The sequence below is a fragment of the Vulpes lagopus genome, chromosome 6, assembly GCF_018345385.1.
Source record: "Vulpes lagopus strain Blue_001 chromosome 6, ASM1834538v1, whole genome shotgun sequence".
Taxonomy (NCBI): Eukaryota; Metazoa; Chordata; class Mammalia; order Carnivora; family Canidae; genus Vulpes; species Vulpes lagopus.
In genome coordinates, this window is record NC_054829.1 from 40,252,149 (window position 1) to 40,267,219 (window position 15,071).

General features: G+C 42.3%; 1 protein-coding gene and 1 pseudogene across 1 annotated transcript in view; one reads left to right on the top strand and one right to left on the bottom strand.

Moving 5' to 3' along the window:
• The window catches only part of SLC35F4 (solute carrier family 35 member F4), a 239,770-nt gene that overhangs the window by 51,299 nt on the left and 173,400 nt on the right, over positions 1-15,071 (top strand). The window lies entirely within an intron of this gene.
• LOC121493790 lies at positions 2,891-4,872 on the bottom strand (annotated as a pseudogene).

The following is a 15,071-nucleotide window of genomic DNA, read 5'->3' on the forward strand; positions in this document are numbered from 1 at the left end:
CTGGATGCCCCACACAGTTGCCTATATTTGTGCCCTAGAAACAAGCAGTGGCCTTTCTCTTTCATCCAAGACACTCTTCTCCCTCCTCATCCCCCACTGGTGGTCACTGTATAGCTTTTTATTCATAAGTCTGGGATCCTCCTCACTCCAGTCTTCGACCTGGATTTGGTAATTTACTTGTCGGGCATCTTGGAAGTAGCTAGCTCCGCATGTTTGCCCTCAGGTGGTCTCATGATGTCTTTCAGAAAATGGTTATTTTCTATGATTTGCCATGGAATGTGTTCTAATAAATCATTGTTCTATCATGTGGAAACAATAGCAATTTTTTTCTTTCTTAAGGATAAGCTATTTTTGAGGGATAATTTCAGCACCTGGCAAAATGGAAGTCAGTTTCCTAGGCCTCCCTGGATCCTGAGACCAGAACCTGGCTTTGGGGTAGCCAAAAGTCTATTTCTGCACATTTATTTTTCTAATATTGTAGTTGACCGGAATAACTGACCTATCCAGCCTTCTTCAACCATAGTGGAAGTGGAACTGAATATCTTCTACCTTGCACTGGAAGAACTGATAATATTCGAGATGCTGGTGGTTGTCCACAGATAAACTTGACTCGAATGGACAAGTTAGTAAATGAACTTCTCTGCTGAGTTTGTTTCTCCAGGCCCCTAATGTCTTGGTTTAGTTTTGCCCTGTTAGTAATGCACTCATTACCTGCTGGTGTGGTTAATATGGTGCAGGGACATACCTTTTTCATTATTCCATGAGGGACCTATTGGTTATTTAAACTTTGCTTTTGCCTGATGGTAGACTGAGCTGTGAAGTGAATTTCTATACCAAATTATAATCACCATTTGCTAAAAGAACCAACTCTGGATTCTGGATTCTAGTATTCTTTGGTGTGCTATCACAAAAATCTGAAAGTCTAGGAAGAAGTTGCATGTGTGACTTTGAAATTATTGTTGAAATGACATTGTTTTTGTCTTTGACTTGTTTTTATTTTTTAATTTTATTTTTTTATTTTTTGACTTGTTTTTAGAAGGAGCAAACCAAGTATATGACATATCAGGCAACAATGGCAATCATGAGTGAATTAAATCTTAAAAATAGGAAATTGGAAATACATGAAAAAATGAAATAGGAATAGTAACTCGTATAGTAAATCAAGCTGAAAAGATTACATCACATTAAAGAATAAGTTGTTTTATAAAATTTAGAGGATAGCAAGCTTTCTCTTTTTGTTGACACTTTTTAAGGCATTAGCTATATGATTAGAAATCTCAATCCTCTCTCTAATTTAGATTTACATTTTTGCCAAGTATTCTTATTACTTCAGTCAATTCATATTTGTGAGATTGATGATCCTTGCGGAAGCCAGTGCCTTGTCATGAGATCTGACACTAAAAATACCATTCTCAGAGGCTTAACTCATTTCATAATCTAAAATTCAAGAAGTCCTATGTTACTAAAAAGGAAGTTTTCTCTCCTTTCTATTCACACTCACTTGGCAAATACTTTCAAAAGGGAAAACATATAAAGTCACTTAGGCTGCTGTGTTATTGATACTCTGAAGAGAACAATTAATTGAAGTTCAGAATAAAACATTAATTACTGACCTATCTGTAGCTATTGTCATCTCTGATTTTTGCTGAGGGACATACCTTGCACTGGCTTATAGTTTCTTATGGCTTGTTTTCTAGCTATGAAGAATTTCAGATCTACATAAAGTATACTATTTTTCTCTTACTACCTAGTGTCATGTTTTGCCCTTAAGCACTGCTCTAAAAACTCTTTACCCCACTCTTGATTTTCTTAATTTACTTAGAACAAAGTGGCACAGATGATGTGAAGATGCGTGTAACTAATGAATGATAATAAGCATATACTGTTATTTAATGTAAGGATGTTTACACTATAGGCTGAACATTGTGCTGTTTTTTTTTTTTTATGTTATGATTTGTGTGTGTGCATGTGATCTTTTTCCAGAAATCTCTTCCTAGGAAAAAGGTCATAAAAATTCTAAATTTTCTTCTAAAGATTTTATACTTTTGTTTTATCATCTATGTCTTAAATATACCTGGAATTAATTTTATTTATCATATTGTATAGGTATTCCAATTTATTATTTTTCCCATGTGGATAACTAGTTGTCCCAGTATTCACTGAAGTATTCATCCATGTATTCTACTGATTATTTGCAGTTTCACGCATCCTAGGTGTTAGGTTTTCACATAGGCCTAGGTGTATTTCTGAGGCCTTTATTTTGTTCGGCAATTCGCTAATCCCTTTACCAATACCACACAGTCTTAATTACTGTTTATAAGAAACACTGTTATTTGGTAAAATTGGTTCTCCTATCTTGTTCACAGCTGTCTATGCTGTTGTTAGCTTTTTGCTTCTCCATGTAAATTATGAAAACAACTTACCAAATTTCATGAATAACTTTGTTGACATTTCCATTGGAATTACATTTGATTTATAGATTAATTGGGATTTATAGATTAATTCATCCTCAAATGTTATCTTTTTATTGTATTTTAAATTTTCTCATAATATTTTTTTTATAAACATTTGGAATTTTATTTTAAAAAAAAATCACAACCATGAACATTGTTACAGTTAGAGGCCCTCTTGGTTCTCCACAATGATACTGAGCATGCTCACAAGGGGTTCCCATTGTTTAGTCTTTAGTTAAACAACCATCTTTAAAAGAAGGAAAAAAAACTCGGCACACTACCATTTAACTTGTTTTAATGTTTCTTCACAAATGGTGAAAAATACTAAAGTACAGACAAGGAAGAATCATAATGTTGTGGCCAACATTATAAATATGGAATTATAAATTTAAAACATTTTCTGGTTTAAAAAATAAATCTGGTAGTCAAGGCAGCTCTGCGGGTCTCTGCGTCTAGTAGGGCCGGTCTCTGCGCTCCTGACGGTGCTCGCCTTTATCCATTTTTCCAGGTCCTCACGCCCGCCTCTTCTTCCTCCCATCTGTTCCACCAAAGGTCCAGGGGGCCCACCAGGACCGCCTCGTCTTCCTCCGCCAAAGCCACCTGGGTCCATGCCCCGGCCACCACGGAAGCCCCCTCGGTCTCCACCGCGGCCACCTCTGAACATCCCACCGGGACCACCGCGGTCCATGAGGCCACCTCTTCCTCCCCGCATGCCACCAGGGCCGCCTCTGCCACGGTCACCGCCCGGGGGCGGGAAGGGTGGTGGAAGGAAGCCTTCAGGCTTCGGGGCCTTACACTGGTTGCATTCTGTTCTCCAGGCGAAGTTCTGGTTTCCACACCCCGGATTGGGGCACTGCCAGTCCCCAGCTCGGTGCTGGACGTTTCCTCCTCCAGATGGGTTCCCTTGGGAACCCTGGGGTCCTCTTGGGGGAAAGCCACCTCTGTCTCCTCCACGGCCTTCCATGCGACCCATGGGGCCCCCAGGACCTCCTGGGCCCCCTGGGCCTCCACGGAGTGGCGGTGGCATCCCTCTGCCCTCACGGGGAGGCATACCACCCCGCATGCTGTTCATTGGAGGTTTCTTCCGAGCAAGAGAAACCTTAAGTTTGCTTCCTTGAAAATCTTTCCCATCAAACCACTCCACAGCAGCCTTGGCAGTTGGTGGGTCTTCATAGGATACTGTAGCATCACCTTTGGGCTTTCCTGTTTCCTTGTCCAAGTAGATATGGATCATGGGTTGTCCGGTTCTCTTGTTCATCTTAACAACTCCACACTGCTTAAAGAAGTCAGCCAGATCATCTAGAGTCACATTGTCATTTAAGCCTTGCACATAAATTGCACTGTTGTCAGAGTCTTCATCTGGATCTACAGGTGGGCCTAGATCAAGATCTGGTCCTTCATCCATGGGTCCACCAGGCTTATTGAAGCCACCTTGCTCTCCAGCGCCCATTCCACCACTTCCTCCTCCCCGCCCACCTCTGCTCATGCCTCCACGATCAAATCCCCCTCTTCCCCTGCCCCGGTTATCAGAGCCACTCATGCTCCGGTTCTCTTCTGGTCCGGAAAATCCTCCAGACTCCTGCCCATAAACACCCATGCTACTGGGGTGGTCCTGTCGGAATGAACTCTGCTGCCCGTAGCTGCTGCTCTGTTGGCTATATTGACTTGGAGCCTGGCTGTAGGATCCAGTTTGGGGGGGATAACTAGTGGGCGGCTGCTGCCCATAGCTGCTTTGTTGACCATAGCTACTCTGCTGTCCATAGCTGCTCGGCTGCCCATAGGTGTTCTGCTGAGAGTAACTGCTCTGATCATAACTAGTCGGCTGTGTAGAGGAGTAGCTGGTAGGAGGATAAGATGGTGGTGCTGTGACTGGCTGCATGGGGTAGCTCCCAGGTACCTGGGGATAACTGTAGTTACTCTGTCCATATCCTAGGCTGGGCTGGTTGTAACCCCCTGTGCTAGATTGAGGTTGACTAGTCTCAGCGGGTTTGTTACCATCCTGTGGTCTTGCAGGTGCAGTGACTGCTGGCTGCTGCCCATAGGCTGGGTAAGCAGGTTGAGTGCCATTTGCAGACTGAGCTGCATAGGAGGCCTGGGTGGTAGTGACCGTAACAGTGGTGGTATCATAAGCACCAGTGCCGTACCCCTGGACAGGCTGACTGTATGCCTGGGGGGCAGTTGGAGTAGTATAACCAGCGAGAGGCTGTCCATAAGAAGTTGCATAGGCGGTCTGCCCATAGGTCGCAGTGGTCTGAGCCTGGGTATAGCTGACATCAGTGGGCTGTCCATAGGTTCCATAACTCTGCTGCCCATATGCCTGGGTGGTCTGTGCATATCCTTGAGTTGGTTGGGCGGTTTATGCACTGTAGCCCTGCTGGGCTGCAGCTTGGCTGTAGGTACTGTAATCCGTGGATGCCATTTTCTCTCCTTCCCTCTCTCATAATATTTTTGTAGTTTTCTTCATCACATTACCTTTACATCCTTCATTGTGAATCAAATTTTTTGTGTAAAAGGGATTTTATTTATTTATTTATTTATTTGAGAGAGAGAGGGAGAGGGAGAACATGAGCAAAGGGAGGGGCACAGGGAGAAGTTGACTTCCTGCTGCGCAGGAAGCCCAACTGGGGGGGTGGGGTGGGGTAGGATTAACCAACTGAGCCACCCAGGCACCCATGTGAATGAAATCTTCTTTAAATTTTATCTTCTAATCCAATATTATGGGTAAGAAGGAATATTATTAACTTTAGAATGTGGATCTTATATTTCACAAGTAGGCCAATGTTTTTTGTGAGTTCTAGTAATTTATTCACAGATTTTCTATATTGACAATCATATCATATACAGTAAAGGACAATTTTATCTCTTTCCAATCTTATACGTCTCAAAAATTTTTTTAATTTAATGTATTGGCTAGGATGTCTGCAGGATGTTAACTAGCAGTCTTAGCTTGAATCCTTGCCTAGACACTGAATTTAAAGGAAATATTTCTAAAGTTTTACCATTAAATGCGATGCTTGTCATTGGTTTTTGGTAAAAATGGTATCTGTTTACCAGCAAAATTGCGCAATCCTATGAAAGGTATAAAACAGCAGGGTTATTGGAACAAGCTACAGTCTTCATTTTGTAATTGTTCTTGCAGCTATAATTAATACGCATCATTATAGTCTTCTATAGTCATTCTAGAATTCATTCATACCTAGACAATATTTAAGCAGGTCTAGGTTGCTTGCCTGGTCAATGATCCAGATCTTTATTCCTTTGAGGTCTGGGCCTTTGTCTATTTCTATTTCTATTTTTATTTTTTAACACCTATTGGGTCATGGTTGCTGAGATTTCCAATTAATGTTTGTAGGCACATGAGATAACCTATGCATTCTCGAGTTCCTAGACATGCTTTTTTTCTTCCCTTATTATGTAGCAGCAATCCTAGGTTTTCATTTATTGTAATCAGCACAAATAACTCCACTGTGACAAAGTGATCCTTTCTTTGGCTACTAGTCTACTGGAATGAGAAACCCATATGATAAACTGGAGTTATAGCTTCAGGTTCACCCTGTGTCCCCTGGTAGAAGTTTTCACTTCTCTGTGAACCTCCCAGCAAATCTGGTTCACAAGCAAATGCTAAGGCTGTCGAGAGAAGCAGCACACGTTCAGCAAGGGGGCCCCTGAGAGAAGTGGTGACAGGGCCCAACCCTATTTCCACCTGTTGGTTCCACACTCATGTATCTAGTTATTGGAGATGAAGCCCCCTGGCTGCCACTCCAGACTTGATACCATGAAGGTAATTATTTCTACCCTGAACCTGATGATTTAGTGCTAGTATTTGGCGTTTGCCATCTCCCAAAACCATTAACACCACAATATATTGATGTTGAAGTCAGGAGCCCACTTCTACAACAGTATTTCCTACTGTAAGCTTGAACTTACAGAGGACAGCCACTACCTAGATTCTCAGTGAGTCTCACCTGTTCATTCTGCCTTTGGGCCTTTCTGGAGTATAAACTCAAGGGCTAAGTTCTCTAACCTTAAATTCATTCCAATATTCTCACCTCATGGAGTCTTCTGACTCCTACCTCAGTACTGTGCTAGGATGAGTCCACGATCTCTACCTCATTTAGGTCATTGTCATGCTCAAACTTCAAGGGCCACTCTAGGCATCTTTTTGGATTAATCTCAGGTGATCTTGCCAGAATATCAGGCTCCCAAATCATGGGAGAAATTTTTCTCTATCCCACCTATATTTTGTCTTCTAGTCCAAAACCTAAAAGATCTATTCTCATATATATTCTCCATTCTCCAGGTTCCTACTTGCCCACATTATCAGGTCCTGCAATTCTATGAGCATGTACCCTCCTTCTTACCAGAGCAAGGACTGTATCCCTCCCCTGGGCTGTGGTGCATCCTCCTATGGAGGCAGGAACAGGAAGTGGAGTAGCTCTTGAGGTTGACAAGCCTTATCACATGAAGCACCTGCCTCAGGTGAGGTCTTTGCAGATCTCCAGGTGAAAGGAGGGTGTTCTCTAGAAAGAGAGAGGGTGCTTCTTATTCTAGGACAGTGTTATTCAAAGGATTCTAGGGCTACAAGATCCTCAGATCTTTCTATATCCAGGTCTCAGGGGCCCACTCTTATCCTATCAAGGCTGCTGATGTATTGTAGACATTGCAGATACATCAAAGCCCTCCTGTATCTCTACATCTTTAGTAATAAATCCTGAACCTAATTTTCAACACAATATGCCCTGTAGTTGTGGTTAACTAAAGCTAGCTAACCCCTAATCATTATAATTCTCATTCCCTCTATCCTGTTCAAGTACAGAAACCAACTGTTCACTTTTCACCAATACCTCATTTCCATTTGCTATAGGTAAGTGTGATGATAGTGATTCTGGTGCCTGGTGAGTCACTAGTTCTAGAATCCCATCCTGAGCATCTGCTTCCTATGGAAAATCCTACACCAGTTCTCTTAGGCCAGGTTTTCTCAGAAGGCGGAGCCTCTGATACAGGCTTGCATTTAGGAAATGGTAGTTGACAGGGACTCCATGGAGCTGGGGTGAGAATTTCAAAAGAATTAAACAGAGGGGGTGGGAAAGGCACATGTAAATGTTTATTATCAAGTGGTCACTGCTTGGGCATCTGGCACACAATCATAATATCCTTCTGCATAGCCTATAGAATGCAACTCAAATAGTATACTTGAGGGATGGAAAAGTGAAACATTTATCCATAAATTCCCCTTCCCCATTGCTCAGAAACTGCTGATTCTGTACTAACATGACCCTGAAAGTGAGTGCCTCCTTAAACCTGTGCTCTAGGCATTTATTTAAGGTTTTATCCTTATTCCAGTTCTGCTTCCCAGCTATAAATATGTAGGGTTCAATGTATGTAAGGCAGACCCTACTGTATTTTTTATTATCAATAAATTCAGGGATGCCTGGGTGGCTCAGCGGTTGAGCATCTGCCTTTGGCTCAGGGGGTGATCCCAAAGTCCTGGGATCGAGTTCCACATTGGGCTTCCTGCATGGAGCCTGTTTCTCCCTCTGCCTATGCCTCTGCCTCTCTTTCTGTGTCTCTCATGAATAAATAAATAAAATCTTTAAAAAAATTCAGTGCAAGAAGTGAGTGTCTGCTAAATGTTAGATGATATTACATGTTTTCTGCTTTTGAGGTAGTAAATAAATGCTTTGTTCAAGTATTGGAATGATGGATCCCAAATCAAGCAAGCCCCGAGCTAGGTTTCTGAATAGTGGAAATGTGGAGTACAGGGAGACTGATTATCTGTGTGGCTAGTTTGAGTGATCCTGAGTGGTGTCTGAGTTTTGGGACTTGATTTGGTTTTGCTCAATAACTATCAGTAGACAATAGCCTCTTCTGCTATTGTAGCTATTGTAGTGTAGCTGTTTAGTTCCATTTAATGAGATGTAAAACAAAGACATTACAGTGTACTCTGAAGTTTGTGAAAATGGGATTCCAAATGCATGGAGCTTAATAACTATTAAGAGAGAAATCCACGACCGTCATTGCGATTCTCCTTGGAGTACAAGGACGTGAAGTGCAATCTCAGGTACATCCTTTCTGAGAAAATATAGGAGGTGCTTTGAAAGAACAAGGTCAATGGGTGAAACTAAAATGTCCTGCATTCTCTGCACTGTCAAAGTTTTACTTCCTTCTCTTTTGACAGCTTGGCTCATTATTGCATCTTTATTAATAAGGTTTTACCTTTGGTATAGTCCTGTATGTCTCTTTCTTCCTTTCCTACCACCTTTTCCTTTACCACATGTTAACTTCTCACCACTATCTTTCTTCTTTACTTTTTAAATTTTCTTCTTTCATTATTTGTACTCATGAGAAGGAGTGTAAGAAAAACAAATTATTATGGGAAAGAATGAGAACACTGCTATTCTCTGCTAGTCAAGCATCCTGGGAGATGTAGTAATACGCAGGGGGAATTCGAGGTGAGGGAAGGAAAAGGTGTGCTAAGTGGGCTGTAGAGGCATCTGCAGGGGGTATTCACACATCAGTAGGCAAATGTTGCCTGACCGGAGAGCTGTTTAGGGGTGGCCGGGCTAACAAGGCCGCAGCTAGGCAACCATCAAAAATAGAAGAAGGGCCATGTCTTAAGAATTAAGGGATGGAGTTTTAAATTCTGTGTCTTACTTACACATTATAATGTTTTAGAGTTAGTCCCAGCTCAAAAGGGAACAAGTTAAACACTCATGTATGGAAGGAAATGCAATAAGAATCATGCATTTGATTTTCTGTACATGAGTGAGATGACAATATCTTTTACTCCTCTGTTACCACCTTATGGTAAAGTTTATAAAGTTTATGCCTCTTTGAGAGGCATCGTGTTGACGATTCAAGGAGTAAACTATATAATGCTTAAAAAAACTTAGTCATCCTAATTATATTCAGATGTCTTAGGAGGTTGGGCTCTGGATTGGTGAAATGAATTTTGGTGATATTGGTTCTGTGACCATAGGTGTTATTCTAAATCAGGGGTTGGCAAACTTTTTCTGTAGAGGATAGATAGCTAATATATTTGGTGTTGCAGGCCAGTCAGTGTCTTTTGAGACTAGTCAATTCTATACTTAACAGTGTGGCAAAAGCAGTGATAGACAATACATAAATTAATGAATGTGTCTGTGTTCAATGAAATTTTACTTAAGAAATGAAGAGGTGGGCTAGATTGGGCTCACGAGCTCTAGTTTGTTGACCCTTATTTTAAATTGTCACTGAGAAGTTGGTATCTAGCAATGTACTGCTAAATAGCATTTATTTTGTAGAATAGGGATTTTCAATTTCCAGGACAAACATCTCTGGGGGTTCCATGAAAGAAAGTGCAGTCTCATTTAATTTATGTTCACTCCATCACATCCTGGCCCTAGTCTAGCCCTGCACCAGGAGTCCAGACATTGGGACATGGCAACCAGTCCTCCAAGCTGACCTGAAGCCACCTTTATACATTTGAAAACAGCTGACTTAAAGAGTTATGGCACCAACTGCAGCAACTTTTCTTCCCTGAGTTATGGCAACAAATAGCATTGGATTGAATGCGTTCAGAATTGGTTAAGTGTTAGCAAAAATAATAGTAATAATAAAAATAACAATAATGATGAAAACAGCTGTTAGCAGTATTCTGATTTTTTTTACTTAGAGAAAACAACAAGACTGAGTTTGCAAAGAGTAGATAGATAGGTAGGTAGGTAGATAGATAGATAGATAGATAGATAGATAGATAGATAGACAGACTGTTATCCACAGAGGCAGGACTCTGCTGTAGTGTTTAAAGAGAATTTGTACAGAGTCAGTATGCAATAAATATGCTCAGAGTTTGGTCTAGGTCTTCAGTTTTGCCATCAGGAGTTTTCTTGTTCTTACTTAAATTTAAAGTAGAGAAGTTGGCTTATGCCATTGCCTCTGCAAAGAAAATTATGAAGTTGAAAGTAATTGTCTTAAGGGCTAGCCCTAGATAGTAAATCTTTATTAAATATATTTGGTTAACTTCATTATGTGTTTATTGATATCCTACTATGTGAAAAAAAGGCCTCTGGCAACTGGGAGAGACTACCAAAATTAAAGAAACACATTTTCTGCCTTTCAGGAACTTGCAATTTATAATCAGCAAGATGAACGTTTGAAGTTCAGCAGCTGCTTACAGCTGTACCCTGTGCTTCCTTGGGCAGGCCAGTTTAGGAGTAGCTATGACAGTAATGCCTACAGCTAAACACCAGGATGCTCAAATTCCCCACACTAATGCTAGACCCACCGAAGTGTCTCTCAACAATTTACTGGAGAGTGCTACAACCCCAGAGCACTCACCACCAAGGGGAATTCACTGGTTCTGTCCTCCTTTTCCCTTCCTGGTGCTGTGGCTGGCTGCTGGGCCAGCTGTGACTGTCTCTGTGATTCCTATCACAACCGACTGTGCCGCTGCCCTCTGCCCTGGACTGTCCCGCTCTGTCAAACCGCCGGTACTGCAGATCTTGTTGGGCATCTGCACACTCGACTGAGCTGCTCTATAAATACTAATGTCTATTAGATGCCTTATGCCAGGTATGGTGAGGAGGGCTGTACTTCAGTGGTGCCACGTCTGGGTTGGAGTTGGGCCATGATATTGAGAGGTTGTGTTGCCAAATGTAAAAGGCAAGATTCTGGATCTAATTGCCTGGGTTGGACCTGCCCCCGACACTCACAGGTCCTGTAATCTCAGGCAAATTACCTAGCTTCTCCATGTCTCAGTTTCATTTGTGAAATAAAGATTCTAAGAATATTTTCATTTCATAAGATTGTTGTGAGAACCAAATGAATTAGTCAATGAAGAGCACTTAGAACGGCACCTGCTCTTAGGAAGCACTATGCATGTGCTATCACCCTTGTTATTACTGTCCCTTCAGTCCTCAGGAGAATGGTCTCCAGGGCCCCTAATGCTGTTACTTCTGGGGTTAAGCAGTTTCATTATGTCATAGGATTATAACATAATGAGTTATTTTCTGTAATGACTTGAGAAAAGTTGGAAGCACTGCTTTTACAAGGGTCTCCTGGAAGCCTCAGAGGGACTCGAAGAAATGCTTGCATTTTTGTGTCCATCTTATAGATGACAAAACTGAGGTTCCCGAACTTGCCCTACCTCATCCACTTGGGAAATGAGAGAACCTGGATTCAAACCCCAGTCCGTAGGGCTAGTACACTTGGCCACTGGGTGAAATGCCACACTAGTGACATGGGGACAGTTCCTTTTCTCCACAATTTGCCTCACTTTGTCATATGCCCCAAAGTTCTGCTGCCTGCTGTGGCCAGTGTCTCTCAGATATCTGTGAGTATAGTTGGTGGCTACTTCTCCAAGCTGTCCCTTCCCAAGGACTTAGTCAAAGACCAAAGGGGCACTTCTGAGGGGCTGGGATGGTGGGGGACTGACTGATGCTGTCTTCCTGTAGCCGGAATCATCTCTATCTTGGAAGATGCACAGTGGCTCTGTATAAATGGACCCCAAAAGGGAGAAGGGAAGGAGAGGGGCACAATTTGGCCTCTGGCTGGTCCCAAAGTCTATCTGTACTGCAGATTTGAACTTGCTTTGGATCTTGATATGTGAAAGGGTCCAGCAAGCGTTACACCACAGAGGCTATATTTAGGAGGTTTTAATAGGGAGCATAGTTCAGTCAGCTCCCTTAAAGTCCCACCAGGGAATACACATCAGGCATTAGCAAGGCCAAGTGCTGCTCTTACTCCACTTGCAGGTGACTGGAATAGCAAGACTTCCTTCTTCTCAGAAATTAATTTCTGGGTCAAACTCACAACAAACTCAGATGCTTGACTTACTATTATTTTAATTGGAGCGCATTTACTGCAGACCTAACTCACTGTCAGTTGACCTTCATCAGCTTTGTGAGAGCCTCTGACGGTCACATGCCACGTCTCCATGTCCAAAGGAGCTGTGGGCTTTTGTTTTTGTTTTATAAATGTCCTGTGGTTCTTCCATAGTTTCTTCTTTTTGTATTCCTTTTCTTCGAATCTTCCTTTTCTCTCTTTCTTTTTCTCCTAGAAAAGCCAAGTAAGTAAACAGCTGTAAAGATGCTTTAAAAGTTAAGGCTGCAGAGACCATGTGTGTCCCATGCCCCTGGTGGTCCTTAAAGGGGAAAGGAGTATTCATTACAGTAAGCCTCCTGGTGTATATTTTATTTAATTCTCATAATGACCTTGCAAGACTGTTATTCTTGCTTATCTTACTCTAAAGATGAGACAATTCAGGCTCAGAGATTATGTAACTTGCCCTGAGCCACACAGCTTGTAATAAGTAGAGAATCTGAAAGTGAACCCACCCTGCGATCTTTGCCCCTGCCAACCCACTCTCCCTCACCTTCCCAGACTGCATTGCCTGCTTATGGTGGGAAATAGGGAAAATTACCCAACTCAGGTGCTATGCTTAAATTCATCCGGAGAAGCTGCTGCTTCAGTTGTAAATCCAGATGCCCTGGCAAGCTGCAGTGCATCCTCTCTGCAGTTCAGCTGGGCCAGGGCCTCCACTACCCACCCTGCCCCTGCTTCAAACTTGGGAGGTTTCTGGGAAATAGATCTGTTTTGTTTATTGCCTCCCAAACTGGAATTTGGGACAGAAGTTTCTCTTAATAAGTCATTTTATCACCCGGCAGTATTAGAATCACCTAATGCTACGCAAATTTATGCAAAGCATACATCTGCTTTAGAGGAGCTAAAGTAAGATGGGGCCACACCTTCCAGGTGTTTAGTCTGAACACTCACTTTCACTGCTGTATGGGCTGAGTTTTTTTCTTGGAGTCTTGCTGAGATTTGTGCAGTTTAGAGTCCTCGACCCCGTGCTTAAGGTCTGGCCCTTTTGTGCGGTGTTATCTGAAATACTTCCTAGACCAAGAACAGACTCTGACAAAGGACAATCTTAGAGCTGTCAGCACTCGGAGACTTTGTTGCAGGAAGGACGGGCTCACGTGAATCCGAGTGAAAGACATCAGATGCCAAGAAAAATGAGAGCAGAGGCTAAAAATGGGGACAGTCAGTGGTAGTGGCAAGGGACAATTTTGAAGGGCTCCTTGCCCCATAATCTTCATCAGTCTCTCTAAAATACCGTAAATAACAAATTAACCGTATAAAAAGTCAAATTCATTCAACAAATATTTTTCAACCTTGCTACTCAGAGTGTGGTTCTCTGTCAACCATCATTATCACCTGGGAGCTTGTTAGAAAAGCAGCTTCCTAGGTAGCCCAGGTGGCTCAGTGGTTTAGTGCCGCCTTCGGTCCAGGGCCTGATCCTGGAGACCCTGCCTCTCTCTCTCTCTCTCTCTCTTTCTCTCTCTCTCTCTCGGTGTGTGTGTGTGTGTGTGTGTGTGTGTGCCTCATTAATAAATAAAATCTTTAAAAAAAGAGAAAAGAAAAGCAGCCTCCTTGGCCCACCCCAGACCTACTGATTAAAATCAACTATTATTTCATCAAATAACATCTGACTTAGTGTCATGCCCAGGTGATTTTTGGACTTCTGAAGTTAGGGATGCACTAGTTTAGGGCATTTTTTTTTTTCAGAGTCATTGGCACTGGGGAGAGTTAACAGTAGTCGGCCCAATGGGTAGATTCTGCTATCATGGGGTGGATATATTAGGCGGGTAGGGGTGTGATGTGGAGTGGAACAGACAACAAGCAAGTAAACAGAGAGCTTAGCAAGATAACTTAGAGGTGGACAATGAAACTTTCTCACCTGTGTTGAGTGTGAAGTAAAGCATCCTTAGAACATGTTGATGTGTTTATTGATCTTCAATATAAAATCTGAGTAAAAACAAAGCAACCACATCAAGAGTTGTTCTTTAGCCTTCACTTCCAGCTGGAATGCTAACCTATGAATAGGGAAAAACAGAAATGTAGACTGACAAAGTCCCCAACAGAGGTGGTGGGAAGAAAATTAAATTGCATGCTTATAGGAAATGGAAGTGGAATAGCTGTTGACCCAATCAAATCAAACAATTGCTATGTGTAGGGAATACTAGGTGAAACGCACGAAAGTGTAGACATGTTAAATAGGACACCCGGAGCCCGGAAATATGCATTAACTGGAATGCTTGCTCACAAGGAAGACCTCGATTGATCCAGGAGAACCAGATTGTGAGGCACCAAGATAAATAGAAGGTCCACTCCAAAAAGAAATGTTAAACCATATGCAGAATTCAGAAAGGGAAGTCTGAAAACCACTTATATGATTCATGAAGCCCCTCACCTATGCCAAAGATAAGTGAATTGATATTCAAAATTAAAAGTGTTATGAGGAGGGTTTCTCAGGGGAAAGCTGTACTGTGATTCTCTCTAAGCAAGAGAAGTAGGGATGTGCTTTGCCTGTCACTGCAAATCTGAGGAGGGGACTTTCACCCAGCTATGCAGAGAGCTTCACCTATGACCCCTGTGAGTGGAAGGGCTTGGCCAACTGGTGTCTCATTTCCCCCAGCCTCACTGGGAAATCAAAGGAGCCAGAGATATGGGGACAGTAAGTGCTCTGGCTGGGGGAAGAGCTGCTGCTGCTATGTCTGCCCTGTGATGGAATGTGAATCCTAGGGACTGTCATTGAACCTGGAATAATTGTAAGAGGATTCCCCCAGGGTAAGGAGA